Source organism: Mustela nigripes, chromosome 13, assembly GCF_022355385.1.
Source record: "Mustela nigripes isolate SB6536 chromosome 13, MUSNIG.SB6536, whole genome shotgun sequence".
NCBI classification, from domain to species: Eukaryota; Metazoa; Chordata; class Mammalia; order Carnivora; family Mustelidae; genus Mustela; species Mustela nigripes.
This window is the reverse complement of record NC_081569.1, coordinates 137,314,618-137,337,519: the sequence shown is the minus strand read 5'-3', so window position 1 is coordinate 137,337,519 and position 22,902 is coordinate 137,314,618.

Genomic DNA, 22,902 nt, shown 5'->3' with positions numbered 1-22,902 from the left:
ACCACTGAGGAAATATGGCCGCCGGACATGTGGCCAGAACATGCAAAAATTAGAGAGTCAGACAAGGGCTTCTGGTTCTGTGGGGAAGAAAGATCAGGAAGGAGGGAAGAAGTGATCAAATGAACACCATCATGGCACTACTCTTCTTTCTCTAGAGCTTCCGTGACATCCTTGGGGACCCCCAAAGTGGGAACAAAATATTCAAGTATGACTCTAAACCAGGGGTCCTCTACCTCAGGGTTATGAACACTTTGGATCAAGGAATGCTCCTTGGTGGGGGCCGCCTGTGCCCTGCAGGGTCTGGGCCAGCGTCCCTGCCCTCCACCAGCCGGACACCAGTAGTTCCCCTCAAACTGTGGCCACCCAAGTGGAGTCCATGTGTTGCCCAATGTCTCCTGGGGGGCAAAATCAGCGCCCATCCCTGTCCCGAGCCACAGCTCTACTGCAGTAAGATGAAACATTGTTGAAGGAATATACAAATTCAATTTGGGACGCACGCTCCCATCAAAATATAAGGTGAGCCACAAATACAATCCACAGTTCTAATTTTAAATTTTCTAGGAGTGACATTTTAAAAAGAAAAAAAAAAAAGGTAAAATTGGTTTCAATCACATGTTTGATTAAGTCCAATATATCCAAAATATTATTTCAACCTGGAATAATATTAAAAACGACTGCTGTGATACCCCACATTTTTTGTACTGGGTCTTTGGAAGACCAGTGTGGATTTTTCCACTCATAGCACATCTCCAGGTGGACTCACCACATTTAAAACACTCAGCAGCCACATGAGTTGGTGGCCACTGTTCGGCCGGCGTGGGCTGGGAATGGGAGGCAGAGTTTTGATGTGACCATAGCCTCAAGGTCCAGCTCAACGGAGAGGCGACCTGAGCAAGTGACTCTCCAGGCCCTAGTTCCTTCCCTGCAAAATGAGGCAAGGATGCCTCTTTGGGGGCTGGTCCCCTGCAGGCCTGTGGGGAGGAGGGGGTGCTCGCAGGGCGAGGGGCTCATCACAGGGCATCCGGAGTGGTCCCACCGCCCGAGTCACCCTCCGACCCTGGAGACGGTACCTCCCTGAAGGTCTCAGGCTCACAAATCCCCCTTCCAGGACACAGGGTTCATCTAGGGCACATGTTCCCACCTTGCATTTGTTAATAAAAGTGCTTTTCCTAGAATGCCACCAAAAGCAGGGAGTGGGGAGCAATAGCACATGTTTGGCATCTCCGATATTAATAGCACCGAGTGCCACACGCTATGACAGTGATGAAAGTGGGTCTGGACGTGGAGCCCCCTCTCTTCTGGGAGGCAACGCTCCCCCTTGCAAACAGAAAATAAACACAGCCCTGCTGAAGCACAAATGCCAATAAGTGTGAAATTTTGATTAAATAATAGATATGTGTTCAGAAGCACTTCTTTATAGTATGTGATTAAGAAAGATAACTAGACATTCTTACAGCCCTAATGATAGTAATTACCACAACACATAAAGTGCAGAATATGACACCAGAAAGGCCATTATTAACCTTTTCCAGGGTTATTTTTTGGGTGTATTTTTGACACCGTGGACACCGGCACTCAGAAACTAAATAAACCCAGAGCTGAGGTAATTACCCTCAGTTATTGCCCTGATCTATCACGGGATTGGGATAAGGGGCGAAGAGGGGAGAGAGAGAAGAGACAGTGTTCAGGGGGCATAAAAAGTCTTTTATACAAAACAGATGCTTGTTTAATATCGAACATCTGGCCAGTCTTATAAAGATTTGTATTAACATTTCTGCAACTGTCAGTAATTCAGAAAACTGACAGAGCTTCCCTGTTTAAATTTTTGCTATAAATAACAACCTTAGACCCAGGCTTTTTTTTTTTTTTTTTTTTTTTTTTTTTTTTTTTTTTTTTTCTGCTTGCATGCAGTTTTTGGTCACTGACATACAAGACCCAACTGTTCAGCACTTTCTGTCCTGCCCTGAGCCTGCTGGGGAGGGGCACCTACTCCGAATTCTCATTCCTTTGCACCTTCTCGGGAGCTGTGAAATGGGGCTGGGCTTCAGGGATGACTGCCACCCCGTCCCCCCGACACACACACCGCTTTCCTCTATACCAAGTGCATCAGTTAGCTTTGGCCGCATAACAACCTGTCCTGAAATTGAGTGGCTTCAAACGGTGACCACTTATTTTGCTTAGGATCCCGGGGTAGGCAACTTAGATAGATGCCACTGGATGTTCCTTTGGTCCCAGCTGGGCTCCTTTGCACATTTGTCATTAGCGTCCAGGTTGGCTCGGGGCTGGTGGGTCTGGGGTGGGACAGCTCACCTCTGTCCAATGGGACAGCTCACCTCTGCTTCAAGAGCTTGTGTAATCTCCTCCATCGGGCCAGCCTGGGAGCACTTACCCGGCAGAGGCAGTGGTCCAGGAGAGCCAGGGCCAGCATGAAGGTACCTAGAGGCTGAAGACAGAAATGGCATGCTGTCATTCCTCTGCTGCTTTGGTTGAAGCAAGTCAAGGGCCAGATTCATAGGTTCAAGTGATGGACTCCCCTCCATGAAAGGAAGGTAACATCAAATTGTAAGTTTACAGATGAGGGGACAGTCGTGGCCATTTTTGCAAACAAGATCTCACCCTCCCCAACCCAGCTTCTCACCCACCATCCAAAGACCCTCTGAGTCAGGCAGGGAAGGTATAATCCTCACCACTTCCCAGTCAAGGAACTGTAGGAGGTGAAGTGATTTGCCTAAGATTGCATGGCTACTAAGAGATGCCATGAATCAAAAGCGGAGGCAATAAGATGGTTAGAGCAGGGAAACAGCAGGAAACCTCCCCAAGTGGGCCGCAAGGAAACTCTGGAAGAACAGAGTTCTCCACCACTGGAGCTGCTGCCTGGCTGGGGCAGGGGTTCCGGCCCATAAAGTAGGCAGCCCCTTATGGGACCAATCGGAGCAGCATCAGAAGGTGAACAGATTCTTTTGCTTGTTTGTTTCTTCTGCCATTTCATTCAGCAAAGGAATGAGGTCACTTACAAAAATACAAGCAAATTTAAAAGGACAAAAATAAATAAGAGGGCTGGAGAATAAATGCTTTGGGAGGAATGAGGCCCCAGGAACATCTCGGCTGTTCTCAGTTTAGCGCAGTAGTTTCACCCGGGGCCCGGCTGTGCCCCAGAGCAGGCATTTGGAAATGGTAGGAGGTCTTCGTTGGTGGTCACAGTTTTGGAGGAGGGCTGGCATTCAGCGGGGGGGCTTTGAATGCTAAACAGGATGCCATACCCTCCCGCCCCCACCAAGAATAGTTCCAGGTAAAACCTCAGGAGCGATCTCGCTTTCCTGGGACTGGCCTACGAGGGTGCCTACGGAAATGAGACGTAGGTCCAGCAAGCTCTGATGGCAACAAGAGCACACAATATTTGCCTGACTGTGTGGTGTACAAAGTTATATGTGTTTGGTCCTTGATGTCCCACAATAACCTTGTGAGATACAGCAGATCTGATCATATCTTTCTGTTTTACCAACAAAGAACCTGAGACCCAGGGGTTTCCATGGACTCGCTCAGATGTGTTGGTTCAGGTCCTTCGAGACACAGATGCCAGGAAGGATGAAGGGGAAGAGGGAGTCTTCTGACTATAATGTGGGTTTGAGACCTGGGACAAGAGAAAAGCAAGGGCGGAGGCCAAGAGGAGTTGCTTCAGACCACAGGGCGGCTCTCAAAGCAAGCCCCAGCCAACTGTGGGAGCCCCAGAATGAGGACTGCCCGTAAGAGGCATCCCGGTCAGTCAGGCAGTGATGGTCCATCCCCACCTCCCCACCTCTCCCTGGGAAGAGCCAGGGAAGGTCATGGCCTCTGGGTGAGCACTGCTGAGGACTTGAAGGTGTAGCGGACAGAGACTCTGTCTGCCAATGACCCTGCCCACAGCAGGTTCTCCAGGACAGAGATCTGGGTGGGACGCTTCCGCAGCTACGTCCTGTTAAGAAGTGTCAGTGTCAGGACTGGAGTCCCACCAGGTGTCTCACTGAAATGCAGACGACAAAGAACAAAGAGACAGGTATGAAGCAGGAGGAACTGGAGGGGGTGCCTGAGGCAATCCTTGGGCGGCAGGCTGAGAAGCCAGAGGGGACAGAGATCCTGAAATCAAGTATCAACTGTTTGAACCTATACACTGCTTGGACTCATCCCCCCAAAATCCAACCCAAACTGGAATATGGTGGAAAGTTTGGGCAAGTTGCAGGGTTCCGTGTTCATGTGATCGCCTGATGAGAAGGTCCAATTAGTCAAACTTGGCAGGTGCAGAAGCCACAGTGCCCTATTTAAGGAGGTGACAAGGACACAAATAAATGAAATGAGAGTTTGGAGGCTGAGACTGTTTGCCTTCCAGGGTGGCAGTTTCTGGAGGCTGTCACTGCAAAGAGTCTCCTGCTGACGTCTCCCAGCCGCGTGCCGCATCACGTGGGCATCCTGGCGTTGGAGTTGCTCCATGGGGCTCTTGTGTCACAGGGGCAGGAAGTCAGTGATGAGTCACCCCGAGCCAGAGACACAATTAGATCATGGCAGCTTCAGGGGTTCCTAGCCTTCATCTCATGCCACGCCTCCACTGCCATTTTCCAGATGATGGAAGCAAGGCCCAGACAGAAGAGACTTCCTGGAGACCAGAGCCTCCCAACCTGGACACCACTGACCTTCACAATCAGATGCATCGATGGCGGGAGGGGCCAGGCTAGGGGTTTTCCTGTGCATCACAGGATGTTGAACAGCATTGCTGACGTCCAAGACATCTCCCCAGTCATGACAACCACAAATATCTCCAGAATTTGCCAATTGCTCCCAGCAGGGCAAAACCACATCTGTCCAAGAAACACTGCTCTCAGTCAAGCATCCAATGAGCAGCAGAGAGGAACCCACCACCAGCTCTCCTGCCTTACGAGTCACAGCCCGTTACGTCCAACAGGACACGAAGCCCCCACAGGACAGGGCCGGTGTCTGCCTTGTCATCTCGGATTTGAGAAGAAGACTAGGGACAACTTTTGAGCCTCCCTGAGAGGCCCTGGCCACAGCAGAAAGGCCGACGGGAATCTAAGACCTGACCAGTGTACGATCAGGAAGAACGACCCTTTTTTTCTTAAGTAGATTGATTCTTTTCATCATGAATCATCTCTACATCTCCAGAGAAGTTGGAAAACAGCAGAAAATGAATCAAATGACATGACTCTGCCATGTTTCAGTACATTCCTAAATCTCTGATTTCCTAGAGCTACTGGGGATGCCTCCGGTCATCAGGGTTTAAGGAAAGAGGTTGGGGAGATCACCCCAAGGAAAGGGGATTCCTTCCTCCAAGGTCACTGGGCTGCGGGAAGGTGCACTTTGGCCTGAAAGCTCGTGGATTTTTATTATTATTATTATTATTATTATTATTATTATTATTATTTGAGAGAGAGACAGTGAGAGAGAGCATGAGAGGGGAGAAGGTCAGAGGGAGAAGCAGGGAGGTCAGAGGGAGAAGCTCCCGTGGAGCTGGGTGCCCGATGTGGGACTTGATCTAGGGACTCTGGGATCATGACCCAAGCTGAAGGCTGTTACCCAACCAACCGAGCCACCCAGGCACCTGCACGTGGACTTTTCTTAGCAGGATGCTGCAGGGTTTGACCTCCCAGGCATACCGGGCCTCCCCGGCCATTGTTCGCAGCAATTGGCAACGTCTCCTGTTGACATCCCATGGCTGATGCCCTTGCAATGTACCCTACCTGATTTTCTCCCTTTTGTTATCACAACAGCATGTAAGATTGCCTTGAGAGGTATTATTTCCCCCATTCCTTAGGCAAAGGAATGGAAGACTTGGAGAGAGAGGACAAACAAAGCAAGAGCTTGGATCTTCTGGCTGCTAGACCATGAGGTAGGTGGGAGCAGCAAGGGTAACCCTTCCTTGTCCCGTACCTTTTCCGAATCTCAGTTTACCTGTCATTGAAGTGGGAGGATGAGGATACAATGCTGCCTTGTGGAGTTGTTGGATCATCACCTATGAGATAGTATGTGGGAAATGTCTTGCCCAAAAGCCCTTCAAAGTTCATCTGATCCAATCATTTATTCATAAGAATTTGCTATAAATGATGCAGGCAACCACAGTTCGGTTCTAGAAAGCCCACAGAGTGAAGTGGTTAAGGGGCAGGTTTTGGAGGCAACTAAGTCCAGACCATCCTGGGGGAGCTTGGGGAATAGCCGTTGACCCTCTGCTCTACTTGCAACACGTTTAAAATGTATCTTGATGTCCTAACACTCACCAGGCACACGGCTTGCCTTCTCTCGCACAAAATGAAGTTGGAATGGGACCCCCTTGTCAAAGATGGACCCCATGTCCTGGAGAGTTTGCTGTGTTCTCAGCAGAAGCCTGTGTTGGATCAGGTACACGCTGAGCCTCCTGTGTCTGTGTGTGGGAGGGCTCCATCAGGCCCCAACTCTAGCTGGTGTCAGTCACAGCACACAGCCTGCACCTGATGGCCTTCGTGGAGGATCAAAGGGAGGACTCTTCTGGGGGCTGATTCTCTGATCCAAGGGCACCTTAGTACTACCCACCAACACCGCATCAGATTGTCAAGACTCTGTGCTGAGCATATTGTCTTTGCTCTTTATCATGAAGATCCCATTCTACTGAGTGAGGTCCTGAGGTGCTAAAACAGAATACTGGCATTGTCACCTGCTGTTGAAATTCTGTTGCACATTGGGAGGGAAGAGGGATCCCCAAAAAGTCAAAGAGTACACAGGAAAGAGCTCTGAACCTATCTAAAGTCCTCGGGTCCTGTCTCAGCTTCCTTGTTGTGGGATTTTAGGCAAGTCACTCTCAAGTCTGTCCTGTATGGTTGTGCAGGTAGTTCACTGCACAAAGCAGTGATTAGAAGTTGAAATCTGGTCTGTGCTCTGCTTCCCAAGGCATGCACACTAGTACAAGGCTGTGTCAGCCCAGAGACAGGGCATGTTTTCCTAATTCTTACAAAGACACTAGATGGGCAAGTAGCGGCCTTGATTAATTGTCTTCTTTCTCTTTCTGTGGGCTAGGGGAACATCCAGGGGCCTATTCTTAGAGGAATTACAGAGTCCTCTCCTTCCCACTTACTATTATTTCTCTCCCTTCCCTCCCCTTCAAAGAAAGAAAGAAAGAAGCCTTCAGAGTTACCATTCCACTGAGCTTCCAGAAGGGAAGATGCAGACAGAGTGTGAGCAGAGCCTAGTGATACTTGGGGCATGAATATTGGCAGGACTTGCTGGAATACAGAACATGAGGGACAGGGAGAGGGGACCTAAGGGAGGAGTCCCAGTGTCAGGCTTCAGCTCCTGTGTGGGTGGAGGAGGTAGGCAACTAGAGGTGGAGTTTGGGACGAGAGGTGTGGGTGCTAGTGAAGAATGAGCATATCACAGGCAGGTGTACTTACGGTCATCCAGGAGAAACATTCAGCAGGTACTGCTTGCACAGATTTGAAGATCAGGAAAGGACCTAGAGTAGAGGCCCAGATTAAAGGACCCAGGGCACATCACAGATGAGTCCATCAGGCCTGCGCCCATGACCCTAAGTGCTCTCGAAGAAGGAAGCTGCTTGACAGTAGGGAGGACAGGAATCTGGAGGCACTTGGGCTCCAGCACTTGGGAAGGCTGTGTTTCCAGGTGGGACTTCACGCCCCAAACGTGCATAGAAAGAGATCTGGACCTCTCCAGAGGCAGGAAATGACCACAGAAGCTGAGCTGGGTCAGGTCTGTCTCCCAGGCAGCCCAGCTGTTGGAGAATGAGATCACAGGGATTTGGGTCAAGCTCAGAAAAATGTTCCCGTCTGGGACACCTTCTCTGACATAGGCCTATTTTTAGAAATTCTTTTTAATGAACAGCATGCAAAATGATGGATTCAGCAGAGTCTGTTCCCCATGGACTCGCTCTGCAATACATTTTAAGTGGAGTCGCTGGTGGAAAGCAGTCATGTCCTCTCACAAGGGCTGTTCAGAACACTCGTGCACTGTGGTTTCAGTGACCAATTGCTGGTCGTAGTCATAACCATCATACCTTCAGGAATACCTAGAGCACTTCACAGTTTGCAGGATGCATTTGCCCCATCGACTCATTCAATTGTTACAACAGCCCTACAAGGTGGGATAATTATGCCATTACGTACATGAGGGAATGGAGGCTAAGAGAGACAAAACAGCCCATCCAGGGCCACACACGTGGGACACTCACAGAAGGGAAGGGAAAGATGGACCAGACACAAGAGAACAGGGCAACTCTGGGAATGCAGGTAGAAAGGATGTAGAGCATCCCTTGGGAGGCCATTTCTGGGCTGAAACAGCACCAGCCTTTTTAAATACTTGTCTGTCTCTGGCCAAGGATCTCAGGAGAGAATCTGATTGCTTGAGCCCCAGGTCAAGTGCCCATTCCCCACCTAGGGAGCTACAGACCCTTTAATGGGCACTCCCCATCAGGATGCATACAAAGGAGAAGGGGTGACGCCCTAGGAGGCAGTGGCATGGGTGAGCAGAAGGAGGAGGAATAGATCCAGGAAGCAAGAGAAGCATCCAGTACTCACTTTGTTCTCTAAAAGCTGCAAGTGAGTCTGGTTACTAATGAATCTAATCCTGAGCCTGCCTTTCCTCTGACTCCTGTTCTCTGCATAGCACTATTTTCTCCTCATCTCCGAGTGCCTCTGTGAGTAATGCCACCTAATATTTTGGCTGCTCGTGTCCATATGTGACTCTGGACCAGTTCCTGCCCTTCTCTGGGACCCAGTGTCCTCATTTGTACCTCAAGGACACACCACGTCCACAAATGCAAGGGAGCCTGGGAGTCCCCGAGACCCAAGGCAGGCATCCAAGGTCGAAAGGCTGATAATGCGTAGACTGGGAATCCTGAAGTGTCCCTCACACCAGCTGACTTATTCGCCTGACATGACAAATCTAGAACTTGGTCCCTCGGTGGCATCATGGAAACTGGCTGGCCTAGCTAAAGAATGTTCTCCTACTGGCTGTTCTGTTGCATGTAGAAATTCACATAGACTCATAGAACACTTCCGACCCTCCTGCAGTTTGGCAACCTCCTTCTTCCCTGCCTGAGCCTTCTGCTCTTCCCTTCTCCCCTCACTTGACTCCTTCCCCCTTCATTTTTCCAGCTCCAGCTCCAGGGCCACCCTCTTCCCTGATCACCTTCCTCTGGGCTCCCTCTCACTTTGTGCTTCATTGCAGCTTTCACCCTGTTGTACTAGTTATTCATGCTTCTTACTGGACAGCATTCTACAGGGAGGGTGGGTATCTTCTTGTGTCTGTATTCTCAGTACCCAGCTCGAGGTGGGTGTCAGGTGATGGCTCATGGGATAATGAATGAATGATTGATTGGATGGATGGATGAATGGATGTGAGGAAGGCTGGATTGGTGTGAGGATGGATGGAAGGATAGGAGAATGGATGGATGGGTAGATAGATGTGAAGATAGAATAATGGGTGAAAGGACAGGAGGAAGGAAGGAAGGAAGGAAGGAAGGAAGGAAGGAAGGATGGATGGATGATGGATGATGGAAGGGTGATGGATGGATGGATGGATGGATGGATGGATGGACGGATGATTGGATGGACGGATGGATGGATGGTTGGTTGGATGGATGGATGTGGGTTGAAAGGATGGATGATGGAAGGAAAGAAGGAGGCAAGGAAGGAAAGAAGCAAGGAAGGAAAAGAAAGAATATTTTCCAAAAATTATATGGATAGTTATTGATTAATCTGGCCTAGATCCCAGTCTTCCCATTCTGAAACAAGGTATTCCAATGAATTCTTTGTGATGCTACCTTTGCTTATTTTCATTTAACCTCTGCTTCACTGGACCTGCACCTCCTCGGGTTACTTCTTCATTAGTTAAACCACTCAGCAAGCATGCTCTGTGCCGGGCATTGGGCTGAAAGTAGGCAGCCTAATAGCCAAGCTGTGCACATACACCTGAGCAGCTGCTGCTTACTGATGAGCAGCCATCCTCTGAGAAGGAAGGAGGATGAGGACAGTGGAGAGAGTTCAGAAGAGCTTTTATGGAAAATGGGAGAATGAATTAGCCAGGAAACATGGAGGGTTCCTGAGCAGCGTGGTAGACCCATGAATCTGTAAGGCAGCAGTTGCAAGGAAAGAGTAGTCTCCTGAAAAGATCAACTCGGAATGGAAGCCACCAAATACAACTGTGCTTTTGTGGATGACATGACTTGCAGACAAACCCAGTGGAAATGTGCTGACTATCCCAGGTCTTCTGGTTTTAAGCAGGTAACAATCTCAAGCTTTAGACATACAATCAGCAGTAGCCATCAGAACAATTTTTATGTAGCAGAGAGGGTTTGAAGTAGGGAGGGAATATCCCATAAATGTCCCCCCATTTCACTGAAGAGAGATCTGTTTGCTGTCCTTGTTCTTGGAGCAGTGCGGGGATGGGGGCAAGGGGAGGCAGGTATCTTGGGTACATCCAGTGAAAAATTTGTCTCTGTCCAAATAGATACAAAAAATCTGTGTTTTTCTAAGATCAGGAGGTAAAGACTCTTTTACTCTTGACTTTAAACAAAGATGTAAAAACCTGTGGAGCTACAGACTCCTATGACTTAATGTCTTTAGCATGTTCCTTACATTTTTAAGACAATGGAATCTCTTCCAGGTGAATTGTGGGTCTGCCGCCACCCTTATAATTTCCCCCAGACCTCAGTTTCCATTTCTGTAATACAGGAAGCTCAGAGTCAATATCTGAGTGCCCCTAAACCCTAACGCACCACCAGGTCTTCGACACTGATGGGAAAGACAACTCCTCCCAGGGGCATGATGTACACAAATCAAATCAAAATATAAATCATCCCACCCTGTTATGGGTCTCGTACAGTTTCTTTTAATAAAATATGCAAATATTTTGCAGCAAATTGATTTCCCAGTTTCATTCTCTTATCTCCATATTTATTATTCATGATTCTTCCACTCTTTACTTGAAACATAAGGGGGGGTAAGTCTAGAATGTTGCATTCACTTGCTTTCTCACGGTTATTATTAGCACAATGTTATAGTCCCAGGAATAAAAGATACATGTCAATATTACTTCCAGTCTCAATCCAAGCCAAGAACCAAGTGCAAGGTCTTCATTGATCTCAGTCCATAGGCCTGAGCTTCCTGGAAAACTTTACTAAAGTATAACTTTGTTGAGGAAACAGGATGTTAAAGTCATGAGTGCGTGAATATTGTTTCACTTATAAGCAGTGAAAACACTGTATCTCAGTCAAGAATTTGGTGAAAGAGAAGAATCTAGGACACTTTATTTCTTGACCAGAAGGCTTTAAAAAAAAAAAAAAAAAAAGGTATTCATTGTGTTTCAGATACGAACCTGAACCAAGAGGTTGGGTCCTGGAAAAACGTCCCATTGAAGGCTGTGAAGTCCAGGCAAGAACATCTGTTAAAGATCATAACTGCTAGCAGCTCTGAACAACTCCTGTCCTCTCCTTGCTTCTGATGCTCTTGGAGGGTCCCCCTCTTCTACCCTAGCCCACTTTTCTATCCCTTCTATCTTGGCCATCGTGCCGTGGGTCACTGCTGCATGAGCTAGCCCTGTCTTCACAGGCTTTCAGCCCCTACAACCCCCAGGGTGGACCCATTACTGTTCTTCTCAAAGGCTTCAGCCCTGGTGGGTCTAGCCTGTTCTGACTCCCCACCATGGTAGTGAATGCGAGGGATTTGGGCAATGATCAGTGGGAAAGATAAGAGCGTGAGGTGGCAGTAGCATGGGAAGATCTTTATTTGGTGCAGCTTTGACAGGTTTGCCTGTAAGAGATGGCCCTCCCACCATGGCCCTGTCCAGAGGCAATGGCAGAAGGAGGAGAAGCCACCACCTAGAAGGGGAAGAAGGCAAAGGAACTCCTGTGGGAGAGAGATATTGGAGAGGGGGTCTTACATACCTAGGTGATGTTGCTCCCAGAAAGGAGTTGCTGGGTCAGAGGGCATCAAAGGGCAGCATCAGCTTGGGGTCTTTCTTGATGGCCACAGACAAGGTTTCTCTTACCTATGTCTAACAGATGTTGGGCACAGTATCACAGGGTATGCCAAGCAAGCAGGGTCTACTTGGCTAGAAATTTGCTGGTCTGGGCAGTGTTTAAAACAATTCAAGGTGTAAACATTTGAGATTGATGACGGTGGGCTGTTGAGCTAACAGATCCTGGCCTGCGGCCTCACTGACATCTTGTAGTTGGTGCTGGCTGTTGGCTGGATTGTCTCAGTTCTGCTCCATCCTCCAGGAGGCCGGACTGGACCAAAGCAGGTCACTCAGCTGGGCCAGTATCCACGTGGAAGGGGACTGCAGAAAATCATGGATCCCTGGAGGGCTCATCTAGGACCATTACTATAACAATTGTCACAACTCCTAAGTCACAAGAAAGGTTTCTTCTACTGTGTCCCACTTTTCTGTACATTGAAAAAATATATATGTTCAGGCTGGACCCCAATGAGGAAGCTACTCTTCCTGATAAACAGAGCTCCCCCCACAGCAGATCCTGACCAAAGGACTTGGATGTGGATAGTCAACTTGGGAAGCAGCTCAGGGAAACACAAGTGGGGATGTAGGAAAAAAGAGTCAGGGAAGGGAAGAAACCCAATAAAGTCCTAGAGGGTCCCTCATAGCATGACCTTATCCAGAGGCAATGGCAGGATTGCCACTGTGGGAAACCAGGGCTTGATCCTGCTAGAGTCCCTCTGAGAGGCCACGTGAGCAGGCCTCAATTTACCCTCAGAGGAAGGGGAAGCTGGACCCATTACCCACCGCCAGCTGGGAAGCTATAGTAACTTCTAAGATGATGAGGAAAACCAGAAGGCGGAGGGAAAGACTCAGGCTCATTGGGAAGCTGCTGGTGGGCTGAAGACAGTCCATACCAGCTGCACCTGTGCCCATGGGTTGAGTCTACGTGGGTCAGAACATCAATGAGATCTGATAGAGACGGAGGAATCCCTCCCATCCCCAAGATGCAGGTACAGTGCGCCGGCACTCACAGACAGAACCTAAAGCCCAAGAGCAGGGGGAGAGAGGACCAAGCTCCAGGAAGTCTGCATCATGACCACCACTAGGGATTCTCCAGAGCAGAGAGGAGAGATCAAGCCCCCGTAATCACCAGTGAGAGCGATTAGTACTGCCGGTCAGCTTGGTGGAAATGCATATGTAGACTCACTGGTCTATTCTGCAAATCGAAATAAGATCTAACTCCAGACAGCGCCTCCTTCCTGCTCTTCTCATTGTGGAACAAAGCTGCTTGAGATCCAGAAAGGTCTCACCTCTTTCTTGGCAAGAACGGAAATGGAAGTTAATGGAGTTCTTTATAGTAGCTGTGATTACCGGGAATCGTTGTGTTAAGTGTATAGTTAGCTATCTGTACCCTAGTTCATTGATTCTAAAAAGCCCATTTTTTTCACATTTAATGTTTCCAAAATCAGGATGCATTTTACAGTGATAATGGGTGGAATTTGTTTCTTCCTTGCAACCCATAAAATCATGGGGCGCCCTGGGTTTGATAGCGCCTTGGATATGATGAACTGTGAAAATGCTCGTTTCAGACCGTGAGTTCAACCCGGTTGGAACAATCGTTTCGTTGACTAAAGTCCCCAATTAAATAACTCCTTTAAACCAATTACAGAAAGGGACGCCTGGGTGGCTCAGTTGGTTAAGTGACTGCCTTCGGCTCAGGTCATGATCCTGGAGTCCTGGGATCGAGTCCCGCATCGGGCTCTCTGCGCAGCGGGGAGTCTGCTTCTCCCTCTCCCACTCCCCTTCTCGTGCTCTCTCTGTCTCTCTCATTCTCTCTCTCTCAAATAAATAAAATCTTTAAAAAAAAAAAAATTACAGGGAGATGCCAAAACCTCCTGCCTTTTCCAGGCAAGATTCTGAGGCCCCAGGGAGACGCAGAGACGAGTCTACAGCCCTCCTTAACAGAACACTGTTTTAAAGCATCTACTTCCGCCTGGGGTACACAGACTCTATTTTATTACCGAGACTTCAGCTCTTAAGGAACTTCCACATCTGCCGGAAAGGGCAGATGCAGGAACGATGACAGAACTCTGAGCAGGGGCATCTAGAGGAAGGTTGGCTGAGCAGAACACAGCCGAAGGCCTAGCATGATCCAGATTAAACAATGAGATGTTCATTCCTCATGTGGAAGAAGACCGGAGGGAGGAAATTCTAGACTAGCACAGCAGTTCCGTGGTCCCCAGGGAGCCAGGCTCCTTCTGTTTTTCTTCCCCAACCTCCAAGCACATGGTGCTCATCCTAAGAATTACTTCATGGGCCAGGACGGCGGCTGGAGCTTCCACCATGTCATCTACGATGCAGACTGGAGGAGGGAAGTGAGGAGGAGGGGAACCGGCCTCCCCCTCCCCCTCCTTTCTAGAACGCTCCAGAGAAGTTCTGCCCAGCCTCTTCTGCGTGCATCGTCTCATTGGTCAGAGCTGAGGCACCTGAACGCCTTTAGCTGCGGGAGGCAGGGAGGCGCCATCTTTGGGCACCGAGTTGCCTTCAAAATGTAGGGGGCGGTGTTAGTGAGGAAGAAGAGGGGGTGGAGGTGGGGTAGACAGATAGCTCTTCCCTTCACAGGGAGATGCCCACAGGCTAACTGGAGACATGGGGCAAGGAGCTACAGACCCACGGTGGGAGGTGTTGCAGAAAATTGCAGAAGGAAACAGCAGGCCAGGCTTCCGGTCCTGACACAGGCTCTCTGCCGGCACCTGTTAGAGACCAGATCCGTCTCTCAGAGGCTGCAGAGGGAGAGGCCATCATCCCCTTCTCCACGGCAGGAGAAGGTCCCAAGTGGGAAAGTGCAAAGCTGTCAAACACGCCCTCTGCTTTCATTTCCAGAAGTGAACAGGGGCTCCCGCCTCCGCCACCGGGCTCCTCGCTCCCAGGAGCGCACTCCGGGCCACAGGGGACGAGTGGGCCTGGTTATTAATGCACTTTGCAGGCGGGAGGGCCAGAGTGGGCCTTTTTCATGGTCACTGGTGGCCTCTGCATCCCACCAGCTCTGCAGGAACGGAGAAATGTTCTTAAAAGAGGAAAATAACCCAGAAAGCGCCTCCCAGAGAAAAGTCAGCTCTAAAAAAAGTTTGTGCGTGTTGCAAAGCATTATCTTTAAGTCCTCCAGCTAGGCTAAAAGCCTATCCCGTTCCTCCCTGGGATTTCTAGTGAATTAATAATGCCACTGATGAATATTCAAAAGTAGGCAGCTATTGTGCCTTCAAGCACATAATTAATTATTCATTACACATTTTTATTCACTGAATTAAAAAACACAGGGTGCTCTGGGAAATGAAGTGTACTTCACTGCAGGGGCATGAAATTCCACACTGCCCCTTTAAGGACTATTATTCTCTGTTTGTGGTTACCAAGCAACATAAATGCTGGGCAATTAGATCATGGGTTGTCCCTGAAGACTGATGGGATAATAAGCAGTAGTTAAGTATTAAGTTGACCCAGTGAAGGTCCCATATGAATAAACCTGGGTAGGACCACAGCTGGTGCCTTTTAAATGAAACTTTTACATTAATACCGTGCAAAAGGTTATTCTGTTCCAGGAGCTCGCGTCGGCAAAACTCGCTCGTCTGCAAACCCCGCACAGGTTCCGTGTGTCATCTTCCTGACACCGCTGCACTTGCAAAGTTGTCCAGGGAGCGTGCTGTCCACTCCCACCCGGAGGCAGCTCACCTCCAGGGGGCGGCTGGGCTGAGACACCAGGATTCAGCCTCCGCCTCTCAAAGAAAGGGACCTCCAAGCAGGCTGGGGGTGGAAGGAAGGAAGGCTGAGTTTCTCGAGCAGAGGAGCTAAAGGCAAAGCACAGGCCAGCCTTGGCAGGCAGGCCCGGCAGAGGAGAACACAGGCTGCTTCCTTGCTCAAGAACATTCACCCTTTTCCGGGATTCCAGGTGGGTCTTCCTGCCTTGACCCCAGTGCTGAGTCCTGACTAGTCCAGGACTGGAGGTTCTGATCTGTGTGGCTCCATCTCTCCTGGGTGCCATGTCCCTCAGGGATCAAATTCAGATCCTGGTCATGTCTGCATCATCAGAGTCTGGCACATAGTAGGCTCAACGAATGATTATTGCATAAATATAAAGGGTTTGGGACACTTAATGAATCATGCTGTTTGATTTTAAAGCAAAGCTTGGATTAACGACCGTAGTTATTGGTTAGTTTGCAAATCTATCCGATCTCTTCCTAAATGCCCCCTTAGTGCTGCCAGCAGGGATGCCATATACAGTTGTATGGGATGTGCACTGCACAAAGGGTACATGGACAAAGGGGTGAGTGGAAACTGAAATCTGATCTGTGGTCAGATCGCCAAGTCATATGCTTGTTCAGAGGGACTGCCTTTTTCCAGTTCTCAGAAAGGTACCCACTGGCCTGAGAGCAGAACATAAGTGGCAGGAGAGGAGAGCTGGTTTTAAGGAAGTAGACCCCAGGAGTCCTGACAACAAAGAAGCAACGATCAGTATATGCAGGGCCCAAAAGATCACAGGCATCACCGGCATGATCCGAGGGGTAAATGCTCTGCTTTCTGTCCTGCATGGTTCTCAGGGTAAGATAGAGGCCTTCAGCTCACCTCACTGCTGATTTAGGGACATGGCGAGCAAGCATGGGGTGAGAGCAGTGAGAAAGATAGAAACCAGGACATTTCTATTAGTGTGAATGTCAAAACAGCCCTGTGGGGTATACATTTATCCATATTTTCAGATGGGAAGACTGAGGCTTAGAGAATTTAAACCACCACTCTTTCGTCCCAGAGCCAAAGAGGAACCTAGGTTGCAATCCGGACAGCCTGGCTCTGGACCCCACGCACTAAACCAGAGCTAAGGAGACTAACCTGGAGGCCTCGCTGGCCAGAATTAACCCCTCAGCTGCTGGATTACTGGGTGGGCAGGCGGGGGTGCGGGGGTCCATGATGATCAGGCATCCTATCCCCGGAATATAAACAAATGCCAAATGTCAGCCAGCCCTGAACTATCGCTTCTGACTGCCTCAGAGGCTCCCCTGAGTCCGAAGAGAGGCACAAGGGTGTTAGCCCGAAGCGGAGTCATGGGCAGCGATCAGAACCCACACTCAGCCAGTGCAGGAACCACTAGGCATGGGGAAATGACAGGACTGGGGACTTCCGGCAGCCAGCTTTCCAAGAACTGGACTGGGGCCTCCTGGGTCAGACAGAGAACGTAAACTCACTGCCAGGGGGTTGAAGAACAGAAAACAAGGCTGACAATGAAGATTCCAGGTCCTGGACCCACCAGATCCGCTGACAGGACACCCTTGGACACATCTCCCATCTCCCTTCTGATGAAATAAAGGCTTTGGGTTGGAAGATCTCCCAGGAGTGCTTCGACAATAGCATTTTACGATTCCACATTTCTAACAAATGCAAACACTATTGAAGGAAAAAGAAAAATAAAAACATCTGCACTTTGTGCCACTGAGGTTTTCCATGTGTAAGTATGTGTGTGCTTTTAAGCTCAAAATGTCCTGTGATCCCCACTGGTGACAGGGGAGGAGGGTTTTATTGTAGTTGTAGATCATTAATTTTGTAGACAAAAATGTGAAAACACTGCTTATCTCTGTCTGCAGACACTTTGCTATGCCAGAGCATGAAACAGTTCTCAGTTGAAGATAAAGAACTGCTGCCTAGAGTTTTGTGATATGAAGCAGAGAAGACAATTCCCCCCCAAAGTGAAGTGGGCTCCATGCTAGACGTAAGAGCTATGGCTGCAGCGGTCTCTTGGTAGGGAACAAAGTTTGTCAGGCAGGAACAGAGAGTGGGGGCTGGAGAAGCTATCGGAAGAGCCAGAGGAACACCCCATTCTGCTATGCTTTCACCCCAACCCAACCCTTCTATCTGGCCCTATGCAGATATTCTCGTAAGTAATGCTGGGGCACTAATTATCACCATGACGGTCTGTCCTTTTCATGTGCTTTTCTTGAGAACAAGGAGTTTATCTTAGGTGTGTTTGTTCTCTGGGTTCCTAACACAGAGCCCAAGATGGAATGAACTCTTGACAAAGGTCTGATAAGTGAAAGGTGGATGGATGGATGGATGGATGGATGGATGGATGGAAAGACCGAGGGAAGGAAGGAAGATGGAGGGAGGGAAGGAAGGAAGAAGGGAAATTGAGAAGTGGGCCTTCATGGAAAAGTATTGCGCTTCAAGCAGGAACAGTGAAGGTACACAGCATTCTTGCCTGGAGCTGCTCCTACCCCTCACCTCAGACGCTTCTCACAACGTGGGACGAGCCATGAACGCCAGTAACTCTGATGACAGAGAAGTATGAGCTGATTTGGAGCAGGGCACTGAGTAACCCCTCACCCAGTGATATCATCAGTAAGTAGCAATTTCAGTGGCAAGCGAACAGGGAGAGCAGCCATTCAGCTGGCCTGAGGATACAGTTCTCATCAGGGCACGTACAGACTAGCAAACTAGTTAAACATTAACAGGGCCATGTGGGAAATGAGACAACAACAGTTCACCTTGATAAGCTCTAGACGCGTCCTTGTAGGAGAGACAGAAGAGGGCCCCAGCTGTACAGATGTCCTAGGCTGACTGTGAGCTTGCACATGTGTGCTGAGAAGATATGAACAAAAAAGTGGCAACAGACTTACGAACTGCTTGAACTTTACCTGTACACACTGACCCATTGACAGAGGGTTGAAGCCTTACCTGCTCAAGGTATTTGAGCATAATTCTGACCCATCACTGGCTGACAAGTAGACTCTACGGACACAAGGTAAGTTCCAGGTCTTCAGGCTTTAAGAAAAGAGAAAGAGAATTTAGAAAACAAAAACAAAACTCTAAGCAAGGACATCTATAGCTACACTTTGAGGAAAAAAATAGATGCCACAGGCTTAATTCAGAAAAGTTATTCAACAATCAAACATCCACCATTACCCTTGCAGGTCAGGGGATCCAAATTCAGAGTTGCCATAATATATAATCTTAAAATATCCAGTTTTTAACAAGAAATTGTGAGATCTGAAAGAAACTGGAAAGTGTGAGCCATGCTGAATAAAAAAGAAAAAAAAATAGCAATCAGTAGAAACTGTCTAAGGGGGTCCAGATGTTGGAATTAGCAGACAAAAACATCAAGAGAGCTATTATAGATATCTTCAGAAAATCATCTGTTGAGAAACTAAAAGGAAGCATAATGGTAATGACTCAACAAAGAGAGAATATCAACAAAAATAGACATTATTTTAAAAAAAGAACAAAAAAACTCTGGAGTTGAAGTAGGTGAATGAAGTTAAATAACTGAAATCAGAAATGCGTAGGAGGGCTCGACAACAGATCTGAGATGGACACAAGGAAGAATCAACAAATTGGAAGAGAGGTCAGTAGAAGCTACCCAATATGAAAAAAAGAGAGGGAGAGGATGAATAATACTGAGTAGTGCCTTGGAGACATGTGGGACTTATCAATATATGTGTCATGGAAATCCCAGAAGAAGAAGATTGAGAGAGACAGAGAGAGAGAAGGACCGGAGAATTAAGAAATGATCTCCCTCTTCGTTTCCCTTCCCCTGTGCTCCTCTCCCTGCTCCTGAGCTCTCGCATGCAGGTGCTTGCTCTGTCTCTCTCTCTCTCTCATAAATAAATAAATAAATAAATAAATAAATAAATAAATAAAATTTTTAAGAAGATTTTATTTATTTATTTGACAGAGATCACAAGCAGGCAGAGAAGTAGGCAGAGAGAGGGGGGAAGCAGGCTCCTCGCTGAGCAGAGAGCCCGATGTGGGGCTCGATCCCAGGACCCTGGGATCATGACCTGAGCCGAAGGCAGAGGCTTTAACCCACTGAGCCACCCAGGCGCCCCAATAAATAAAATCTTTAAAAGAAGTTTTAACTGAATGAAAATAAAAGCACACATACAAAATTTTCGTGGATGTACTAAGCACCACGTAGAAGGAAATACATAGCATCGAACATTTGTATTAAAAAAAGAAGAAAGGTCTCATATTAATAACGTAAGCTTCCACCTTAAGAAACCAGAAAACAAAGAGCAAAGTAAGCCCAAAACAAACAGAAGGAAGTAAATAATAAAGAACAGAATCCAGTGAAACACTAAGCATAAAAACAACGGAGAAAATCCATGAAACCAGAAGTTTATTTCTTCAAAAGATCAGCAAGGTTGACAAATCTTTAGCTAGATGCTCAAGAAAATAAGAGAGAAAACACAAAATATCAAGGTCAAGAATGAAAAAGGGAACATCACTACCAGCCAGAAGCTGAAGGGGGTTATAGGAGATACAATGGACAACTTTCTGCCAATAACTTAGACAACTTAGGCTAAAAGATTTACAAATTCCTAGAGAGGCACAAATTCCCAAAACTGACTCAAGAAGAAATAAAAATTATGATCCATCTAAAAGTAGTTCATTTAAAATTTTCAATTCATAATTTAAAAATTTTCCCATGAAGAAAACGCCAGGCTTTAGTGATGAATTCTATTTGATATTTAAAGAAGAAATAATACCAACACTTCACAAACTTTTTCAGAAAACTGATCTGATCAGACAGTACTGCCTTGATACCAAAATCAGACAAGACACCACAAGAAAACTCGAGACCCATATGCCTCATGAACATCAACATAAGGAATTTCAAAAAATATTGGTAAACGGGGCTCCTAGGCGGCTCAGTTGGTTAAGCGTCTGCCTTCAGCTCAGGTTGTGATCCCAGGGTTCTGGGATCAAGTCCCACACTGGCCTCCCTGCTCAGCGGGGAATCTACTTCTCTCTCTGTGCCCCATCCCCACTCGTGTTCACTCTCTCACTCTTTCTCATAAAAATAAAGACATAAAAACACTAGTACACTAAATCCAGTGATACATAAAAAGGATTATTAGCCATGACCAATTAGGATTTGTCCCAGACACGCAAGTTGGTTTAACATCTGAAAATCAATTAACGTGATACATTTTATTAATAAAATAAAGGGCAAAACTACATGAACATCTGAAGATACAAAAAAAAATTTACAAAATCTAACATGTATGATAAAAACTCTGAACAAGTAAGAATAAAAGGGAAATTCTCAGAAAGCTAATAAAGAGCATCTCCAAGAAAGCTATTGCTAATACCCTACTTAATGGTGATAGAATGTACACTTTCCCCCTAAAGTCAGAAACAGGACAAGATGTCTATTTTCACTGCTTCTCTTCAACACCATACTGACAGTTCTAGCCGATGCAGATAAGCAAGGAAGATAAATAAAAGGCATGTGTAATGAAAGAGAAGTAAAGCTGTCTTTATCCATGGATGACATGATTTCATACATAGAAAAGCCCAAGAAATACACACACACATACACCTGCTAGAGCTTACAAGGGACTTCAGCAAAGTCACAGGACATAATATTAATACACAAAAATTAATTGTACTTCCGTATTCTAACAACATACAATCTGAAAATAGAAATAAGAAAAAATCCCATTCACAATAAAAGAGTAAAATATTTAGAACTAAATTTAACAAAAAAAAAAAATGTGAGGCTTGTACACTGAAACGACAAAATGTTGTTGGGAAGATTCAAATAGCTGGAGAGATGGTCTGTGCGTATGGATTCAAGACTCAGTGCTGTTAAGAGAGTTCTGCCCAGATTGACCCCTACATTCAACGTGATCTCTATCAAAATCCCAGTCAGCTTTTTTTTCTGTTGTAGAACTTGATGAGCTGGTTCTAAAATTCATGGAGAAATGCAAAGGACCCAGAATAGAAAAAAAATATTTACACCACCCAACTTTAAAACTTATCATAAAGCTTGAATCGAGTAATGCAATGCTGGCGTAAGAAAAGGATCAATAGAACAGACTGAAAGTCAATTATTACACCATTATATTTATGATCAACTGATTTTGACAAAGGTGCCAAAGCAATTCAATAAGGAACCAATAGTCTTTCCAACAAATGGATATCCATACACAATAGAATGAACTTAGACCCTTACCTCACTCTAAATATAAACAATAATTTCAAAATGGACCACAAACTTAAATATATAAATGAAAACTGCGCACCTTCTACAAGAAAATTTGGCAATAACAACCTTGAACCTTGGGCTAAGCGAAGATGTCTGAGATAGAACATCAAAAACATAATCCATCCAAGAAAACAGAGTCATAAACTGAACTTCCTCAAAATTAAGAACACTTACACTTCAAAAGATACCCATAAGAAAATGAAAAGAGGGGACACATCCTGGAAGAAAACACTTGTAACTCAAATATCTGATCAAGACTTTGTATCCTGATTACAAAAAGAACACTTACAACTCAATAATCAGTTGAAAAACACTCTATACTGAAGAGACATGACCAAAGAAGTTAGATATGGCTAATAAGAACATGAAAAATGTCAGCATATCAGTCATTAGGCAAATGCAAATAAAAACCAGCATAGGATACCATTATACACCCACTGGCATGGCTAACATTAAAAAGGCAATAAAGAGTTCAACAGGGCTGTGGGAGAACTTCACCCTGATGCACTGCGGGTGGGGATGAAAGATGGTGCAGCCATTTTGGAAAAGGGGGTGGCAGTTTCAAAAGCTAAACATAACCGGCCCGTACAACACAACCGGTGCATTCCTGGCTGTCCGATCAGGAGAAATGAAAACATTTGTCCGCACAAAGGCTTACATGTGAATGTTCGTGGCCGCATTGTTCACGATCCCCCAAAAACTCGCAACAACCCAAATGTTCAACTGGTGGATGGATGAACACAACATGGTCTGTCCTAAGAATGGGATTTTATGGAGAAAGACAACTATCGTATGATCTCCCTGATATGAGGAAGTGGAGATGCAACATGGGGAGTTAAGTGGGTAGGAGAAGAATAAATGAAACAAGATGGGATTGAGAGGGAGACAAACCATAAGTGACTCTT